The 8,612-nt window shown below is 44.3% G+C and overlaps 1 long non-coding RNA gene across 1 annotated transcript in view; it reads right to left on the bottom strand.

Annotated features, from left to right (window-relative positions):
- LOC117954667 overlaps positions 1-8,612 on the bottom strand; it is a 9,921-nt gene that overhangs the window by 395 nt on the left and 914 nt on the right. Inside the window, exon 2 of the long non-coding RNA XR_004658858.1 lies at positions 7,832-7,837. This is a non-coding gene — a long non-coding RNA (uncharacterized LOC117954667). The remainder of the gene's footprint in view (positions 1-7,831; positions 7,838-8,612) is intronic.

Raw genomic sequence — 8,612 nt, 5'->3', positions numbered from 1 at the left:
CGTGCGTGTGTATATGAGTGTGTGTGTGTGTGTGTATGCGTGTGTGTGTATATGAGTGTGTATGCGTGTGTGTGTGTGTGTGCGTCTGTGTGTGTGTGTGCGTCTGTGTGTGTGTGTGTGTGTGTGTGTAAATCACATTAACTGGCATTTGATAGGAGGGAAACAGTCACAGATCCAGCGGCATCAGCAGGTTCTTTACACCGTTTCCAGCGTATTGGACCCCCTCCAGTCCGAGGACGGCCCATCACCTCATGCAGTGTGGGACGGGGGACACATGATAACCTACGTCTGATAAAGACTTGTGTGTATTGTGTGTAATGTTAGCCCTGTTACACATTACACACATTATAAATCAGAACACGGCTAAGAAACTCAAACAGTGAAGAGGAGTCTTTCCAATATCAGACACGTCGTTCGGTGCAAACGATGCGTCGAGGTGTGTGTGTGTGTGTGATTATCTGTGTTATACCCGGTGGGCCCCGAGCCTCCCGATACACTGGGATAAACACTGGAATCACACTGAAGAAATTGCTCTATTTGACCTTTTTGCACACTACTAACCCTGCTGTCGCCGCGGTAACAGTAGGTTTAGTAGTGTTGTGTGTAATGATCCAATATTAGACATATTAGGCTCCATCTTAGTCCTTCTTATGACTCGCAGACAACACAGTCATACCTGCTGCTCTCCGTTTCCTCCCCCTCTGCTCAGCTCATATTCATCCACACAATCACTTCTTCTCTAGCTGATGACGTTAAAATGATTTGTGGAGATGTGCGTCTGGAACCAGGCCAGCGCGGCAGGTCAGAAGCTCACGTCTCACATCATCCATCCCCCCGGTCTCGTGTTAATTACCAAACACATTGAAGCTCTGAGCAGAAGTCAGACCATAACAATAAAACTAGGAGTCATTTTTCACCGCTGATGAGACTCACTTATTACTCCTTTTTCCCAGCATCCATCGCTGGAGCCGTAAACCTCCTCCGCCTCCGAGATAAACGAGCTGAGAAATCTCCCGTAGCTACCTGCTAACGGCAGCTGATCCCCCAAATCACTCCAGCAGCTTAGAAACAGGAAATATGGCGACTGATCTCATCAGTTTGGGGTTCAATCTTCCGCTTTTTTTGCCTTAAACCGCCTGTTCTCATGAAAAAAATCGTACATATGGGGACGAAAAGCAAAGCTCTGTAATTGGTTTGTATTCCACGTATTTATAGAAGAAGTTAAGGTGAAAACACAAGACTTTCACCAGGAAACAGGTGTTCATGTCCTGGAGAAGTTAAGGAGAAAACACCAGACTTTCACCAGGAAACAGGTGTTCATGTCCTGGAGAAGTTAACGAGAAAACACAAGGGTTGTTTTTCCGTTTTTTAAGGTCCAGGGTGTAGGAATGTCTCCATCTTTTAATGTGTGTAGGAATGTCTCCGTCTTTCAAGGTTCAGTGTGTAGGAATGTCTCCGTCTTTTAAGGTCCAGGGTGTAGGAATGTCTCCGTCTTTTAAGGTCCATGGTTTAAGAATGTCTCCATCTTTTAATGTGTGTAGGAATGTCTCCGTCTTTCAAGGTTCAGTGTGTAGGAATATCTTTGTCTTCTAAGGTCCAGTGTGTAGGAATGTCTCCATCTTTTAAGGTCCAGTGTGTAGGAATGTCTCCATCTTTTAATGTGTGTAGGAATGTCTCCATCTTTTAATGTGTGTAGGAATGTCTCCATCTTTTAATGTGTGAAGGAATGTCTCCGTCTTTTAATGTGTGTAGGAATGTCTCCATCTTTTAATGTGTGAAGGAATTTCTCCGTCTTTTAATGTGTGTAGGAATGTCTCCATGAATCAAGTACTAAAGTTAGGTTAACGTTACCTTCTGTCAAGTGTGGTGTACATTCAGGCACCGAATTCTTCCCCCTTATTCAGTCTGGTTACTATCGTTTAAGTCGGCACCAGTGCCCTATTGGCACCGCGCTTCGGTACCCAACCCTAGTCGTTAGAGCCACAAACACAGCCTCTTGGTGTAGAAATAACATCAGAGATGTGCAAGTCTTTGTTTTTGCAGCACATGTTGCCACTAAAATACAGTTTGAAAAATACATGTGAGCACATTTCAAACTGCTAACCTACAATGGGGATGAGTCTAAAAGTCTTCAGCACAACCTGACGTAGATGAAACCTGACGGCGTCGTTCTTTAGCATCATGGAAGCGGCGAACCACCCAGACTAATGTGGATGAGAAAGGACAAATAAGTGATTATTAAGCATGACTCAAACATTAAACTGAAGATCGTCAGTGACGACACGGTGGATCACCTGGAAACCTGATCCTGATCCTCCTCTGGTCCAATCACCGGGCACACAGCGTGTTGACGAGTCAGGTGCGAGAATCAAACACACCTCACTCTGACGCGTGGTCAGCAGCCCTCAGCGTTAGAAAGCGACGTAAGGACTCAAGGTCTCCTTTGTCTCTCATGCATTACACTCTACAACTAATCCTTGACGCGCACATACCTGCCAAGGTGCTCTTGACCAAGGCACCAAACCCCCCTCAAGCGCTCAGGGCGTTGGTCAAGCTGGCAGCCCCCCCCCCCCCACTCTGACATCTCTCCATTAGTGCATGAATAGGACCTTTCAGGCCTGTGTGTATTGTGTAATAACAACAGAGTGTAAATTTTTATTTCCCCATAGGGCATCAATAAAGAGCATACAATAAATTATACAGGCAATAATGGAGAGATGTCAGAGCGGGGGGGGGGGGCAGAAGTTGGGGGATCGGTGGCTTGTACCTTGGCGGTTTTCAGGACCACCACCATACTTTTGGTCCGTATGAGGACTTGAACCTGCGACCCTCCCGTTCCCAACTGGACTGAGCTACAGAGACCTTCCAACACAACGCCATGGAAGCAAAAGATGACAAATTCTCAACTCAAGATGAAGAACATGAAGAAGATGTTGTCCATCTTTTATCTTTTTTAAAAACACAGCCCCCTCCTGTTACATCATTAAGCAACAAAGGTGCATTTCTGCAGAGACACATCGCAGTTTGAAGGAAGCAGAAACAGAAAGGACAAGCCGGTGTGTGGGGTTGGGTGTGTAATATAGAGTCCACCCGCTCCAGAACCTTCCTGCTGGGTTAACACCCTGCAGGCGTATCAATTATTTAACTAACTCCTCATCCACCATTATGAAAGGCTTCATTTTTCTGCACAGACAAGTGTTTTTTTAACAGCTGGTTGAATACTGTAGCAGACACCCAACCACGCTCATCACCTTCATTGATTCAGCAATAAAACATGCTTAGTCAGATTCTCGTTAATTAAACGTATGCCAAACCAGAGCGTCAAAGATCTTTTGATTAGTTGTCACCTACGAAATTGATCACCGACTATTCCGATAAACGATGAATCGCTTTGTCATTTAAAAAAATGAAGTCAAACTTCTCTAACGTCAGCGTGTTAAATGTGAATATGTTCTAGTTTCTTCTCTCCTCTGGGACACGAGCTGAGGATCTTTGAGTTGGGGAAAAAATTAGACCTTTGAGGACGTCGTCTTGGGCTTTTTGGGAAACACTGATCCTCGTTTTCTGACATTTTACAAGCCCAAACCACTCAGCCATTAATTGACCAATCAACTGAGGTGTTCCAGGCACGTCCAGCTGGGAGGAGGCCTCGGGGAAGACCCAGGACTAGGTGGCGAGATTATATCTCCAACCTGTCCTAGGAACGCCTCGGGATCCCCCAGTCGGAGCTGGTTGATGTGGCTCGGGAAAGGGAAGTTTGGGGTCCCCTGCTGGAGCTGCTGCCCCCGCGACCCGATAGCGGATAAGCGGTTGAAGATGGATGGATGGATGGATGGATGGACTGATCGCCTCTGAAGCAACTAGGGGATAAGTGTCTTGCTCAGGGACACATTGGTTGATGTTTGGCAGTGGGAATCGAACCCAGATCTCCAACACCAAAACCATGGTGCACCATCACTAACCCCAATGGCCAATGAAGACAATGTTTACTTGCAACTATTAGGCATTTATAATGGCTGATTTAAATTTTCGTTCATCAGAATTATTTGCAATGACAAATAAATGATAGTATAGCATAGTCTGTCCACCAGAGGGCGCTCTACAACGTTCCTGAAGGGGAACCTGTTAGTGTTTCTATTAACGCTAACACCAACAGGGACTTGGAAATGCAAACGATGCAAACAAAGCGTTTTGCAATGTATGTAGGAAGGAGTTTGGTACTTCACATGGGGGGAGTAAGACGTCAGGCGGAGTCTCTCAAATTTCACCCATGACCCATTCTCCTCTGGTCACCCTAGTTGGTTGACCCATTCTCCTCTGGTCACCCCAGTTGGTTGACCCATTCTCCTCTGGTCACCCCAGTTGGTTGACCCATTCTCCTCTGGTCACCCCAGTTGGTTGACCTATTCTCCTCTGGTCACCCCAGTTGGTTGACCTATTCTCCTCTAGTCACTCCAGTTGGTTGACCCATTCTCCTCTAGTCACTCCAGTTGGTTGACCTATTCTCCTCTGGTCACCCCAGTTGGTTGACCTATTCTCCTCTAGTCACTCCAGTTGGTTGACCTATTCTCCTCTGGTCACCCCAGTTGGTTGACCTATTCTCCTCTGGTCACCCTAGCTGGTTGACCCATTCTCCTCTGGTCACCCCAGTTGCTTGACCCATTCTCTTCTGGTCACCCTAGGTGGTTGACCATAGGTAAGCGGAACCTACGTTGTTTTGCTGCTGTTATCCTGGGATCCTGTTATCCTCTGGGACCACTTTACAAAGTCCACAGACTACCACGTTGTTCCAATCCATACTTCCGTTATTGCTGGAGGCAGCAATGTTGTTTTTAGATTTCTCCCAGCCCGGTAAATAACTATTTGGAAATAAATAACTCTCGACTGCTGGGGTGATGAGAGGATGTTGTCCGTTGGATATAGAATTTTTGAGCAAATACCTCGATATCGACAACATAACAATATAGTTGACTATCGGTGCTTTCAAAAAATATTTACACAATGAGTTTTTTGATAAATAATCATCAGTAATGTGGATATAACGACTAAGTGGGTAAAGGTAAATAATAGAACAGTTACAGTCTGGTAAGATCAGAAAATTACATCACTTTACTGTAATGCAGCCTTTAAAACCAGGAAAAGACACTTATGTCATATTATGATATAACGATACACAAAATCTAAGAGAATGCCTGGTCTCATATCACTATATCGATATAATATCGATATATTGCCGAGCTCTACCAAGCAAGTTAGCATCCCGAACGTGTCCGAGCTGCGCCGCCCCCCCTTAATGGGGAAACCCAATTTTGCTACTCTGTTGGTGTTGTTGCTACACCCCAAATACACCCACCAGCCCGCATTTAATCCGCAATGCTGCATTTAATTTCTCCATGCGGAAGCACTGAATGACTCTCCCACTGGAGCATCATTTGCAGAAGATAAATGTCATTACGCTAAATGACCACAACCGCAGAGCAGTCCATTAGGAACTGGTTAATGCAAACAGACTGTCGTGGTGGAACTCCGCCGCAGAGTGAACCTTGTAAATACAACATCCTTTGTTTGGATATTTATATAAATGAATATGACGACCAGTTTATCTAGAAGAAAGATGGTGTCACTGGAAACATTTCTGCACCAAAAGCTCCAATATGAACCCAAACTGAGCTCCCTGTTGCCACTCAATCGTAACAAGTTAAGTGATAATCCAGAACAATTTAACATGAATACATTGCTTTGTCTTCTTAATACCAGTGGGGTTGCTGACTTGAATATTCAAATTGCCTTGTCCCCCCTGAGATGTATCATCTCATTTTTACTCAATCATTACATAACAGGCGAGTGACTGGTAGATAAAATGAAGAAATGGACCAGAGTCTGGTAGGACCGGGCTAATGCACCAGAGTCTGGTAGGACCGGGCTAATGCACCAGAGTCTGGTAGGACCGGGCTAATGGACCAGAGTCTGGTAGGACCGGGCTAATGCACCAGAGTCTGGTAGGACCGGGCTAATGCACCAGAGTCTGGTAGGACCGGGCTAATGCACCAGAGTCTAATGGACCAGAGTCTGGTAGGACCAGGCTAATGGACCAGAGTCTGGTAGGACCCGGCTAATGGACCAGAGTCTGGTAGGACCCGGCTAATGGACCAGAGTCTGGTAGGACCAGGCTAATGGACCAGAGTCTGGTAGGACCAGGCTAATGGACCAGAGTCTGGTAGGACCCGGCTAATGGACCAGAGTCTGGTAGGACTGGACAAATGGACCAGAGTCTGATGAAGATGAAAGAGCCAGCGAGACAGACAAATATGTCACGGTTCAAAAGATCACAACATAGGGCCTGTGTGTGTGTGTGTGTGTGTGTGTGTATTTCAGGCCTGTGTGTGTGTGTGTGTGTGTGTGTGTGTGTGTGTGTGTGTGTGTTTCAGGACTGTGTGTAGTGTGTAATAACAACAGAGTGTTAATTGTAATTCCCCCACTGGGGATCAATTAAGAGCATACATTGTTCCAATTAAACGGCTCAAAAGCATCAGTAAAATCCTTGAGTTTCATCCTAGAAAACAAGATGGCCGACAGGAACACGGCCAACAAGGTTCTCAGTGAAGCCACAGGGCTCAAAGGTTGTAGCCCGAAACTCAAAATCCTTAATTTTAGCCAACGCCGTAATTTTCGCAATAATCATTTTCAATACTTATAAATAATACCTTCATTCTTTTCTGTCATTTCAATGTTTATCACACGCTGTCCTGATGTCTTGAGGACCACAATGGACATAAGTCCTGGACCTCCTTGTGTTTTTGTCCTGGATTGTATTTGATGTCTTCTGACATCTGATGTCGCTTAATCAACAACAGAAAAGAGAGATTTAGCCCTCCTGTTGTCCTGGGTCAAATTTGACCCATTTCCTAAAATTGTCTACATCAGAAATTAGGGATTCTATCAACCCTCTGAGACCGAGAAACTTGCCAACGAGCAAAAACAGCACCTCTGATTCATAGTTTAATCATTTAACAACCATAAAACATAGAAACTCACCAAAAGTTGCAGCTACAAGCTAACAAGTTAGCGGTTACGGAGGTCTCTGATACAGGTGATTTTCTATCCAGCCTGGAACTTCCAGCCTTTTTCGGGGTTGTTGAGCCTAAAATCCAAACCGTTACATCCAAGATTTATCCACTTTAGGTCCATAATTCATCGCGTTTTTGGTTATTTATATTATGTGTGTAAAGTGTGTAAAGTAACTAGTAACTAAAGTAACTAGTAACTAAATGAACTAGGAACTAAAGCTGTCAGATGAATGTAGTGGAGTAACTAAAGTAACTAGTAACTAATGTAACTAGTAACTAAAGCTGTCAGATGAATGTAGTGGAGTAACTAAAGTAACTAGTTACTAAATTAACTAGTAACTAAAGTTGTCAGATGAATGTAGTGGAGAAAGTAAAATAACTAATAACTAGTAAGTAGTACCTAAAGTAACTAGTTACTAGTAAACTAGTAACTATAGTAACTAGTAACTAAAGCTGTCAGATGAATGTAGTGGAGTAACTAAAGTAACTAGTAACTAGTAACTAAAGTAACTAGTAACTAAAGCTGTCAGAGGAATAGAGTTGAGGAAATAAAAGAACTAGTAACTAAAGTAACTAGTAATTATAGTAACTATTAACTAAAGCTGTCAGAGGAATGGAGTGGAGTAACTAAAGTAACTAGTAACTAAAGTAACTAGTAGCTAAAGCTGTCAGAGGAATGGAGTGGAGTAACTAAAGTAGAATATTTCTCTCTGAGATGTAGCGGAGTAGAAGTAGAAAGTAACATGAAAAAAAAAGAAAAGTACAAGTACCTCAACATGTGGACTGCAGTACAGTACTGCAGTCCACATGTACTTAGTTACTTTCCCCCGCTGCCTGTCAGGCGAGGCCAGGGTTCACCGCTCATCTGCCCCGAAAACTGCTGATGTCTAACATCTCGTGTTTCGAGTCTTATCCGTCTCTCCGTCTCCCTCCCTGCTCTCACACATGCTCGCTCCACCTGCCTCTCAGCCTCCACTGCGGATCTCATTTCACTCGCTCCACAGTGTTGTTATGGTAACCACATTTTTGGTACCACAGTACTTCAGTCCTGGAACGAGAGCTTTTTGAATTTGATCCGTGTGCAGCGTGACATTCCCTCACAGTTTGGCCTCGGCAGGGTGGAAACACACAAACGTTTCCTCAAACTTCACCAAAATATGAGACTAACTGCTGGAACACACTGTAGGTGTTAGCTTAGCAGTGAGGGTAGCAGCGTAGCGGCTATTTTTATTTTGGCGCCCATGTTATGCAATCCGGCCACAACTACTTACTACTAGACCACAATTCGCATTTTCTGCATTTTGATTCTATGACACCTCAGCAGTGTTATCAACACAGTCTCACTCCTGTCTTGTGGGACTTATAGACATAAGTCTTATAGACATTTATGACTTATAGACATTCCTTCAGGTGCCTTTGTTGTTTTTATTGATGCTAAAAGTATCCTTTAGCGCTTGGTTGTCTCCTTTTAGCGTCATATAACACGCTTGGTTGTCTCCTTTAGCGTCGTATAACACGCTTGGTTGTCTCCTTTAGCGTCATATA

Source organism: Etheostoma cragini, chromosome 12, assembly GCF_013103735.1.
Source record: "Etheostoma cragini isolate CJK2018 chromosome 12, CSU_Ecrag_1.0, whole genome shotgun sequence".
Taxonomy (NCBI): domain Eukaryota; kingdom Metazoa; phylum Chordata; class Actinopteri; order Perciformes; family Percidae; genus Etheostoma; species Etheostoma cragini.
The sequence above is the reverse complement of the archived record's forward strand: the minus strand, read 5'-3'. Positions and strand labels throughout refer to the sequence as shown.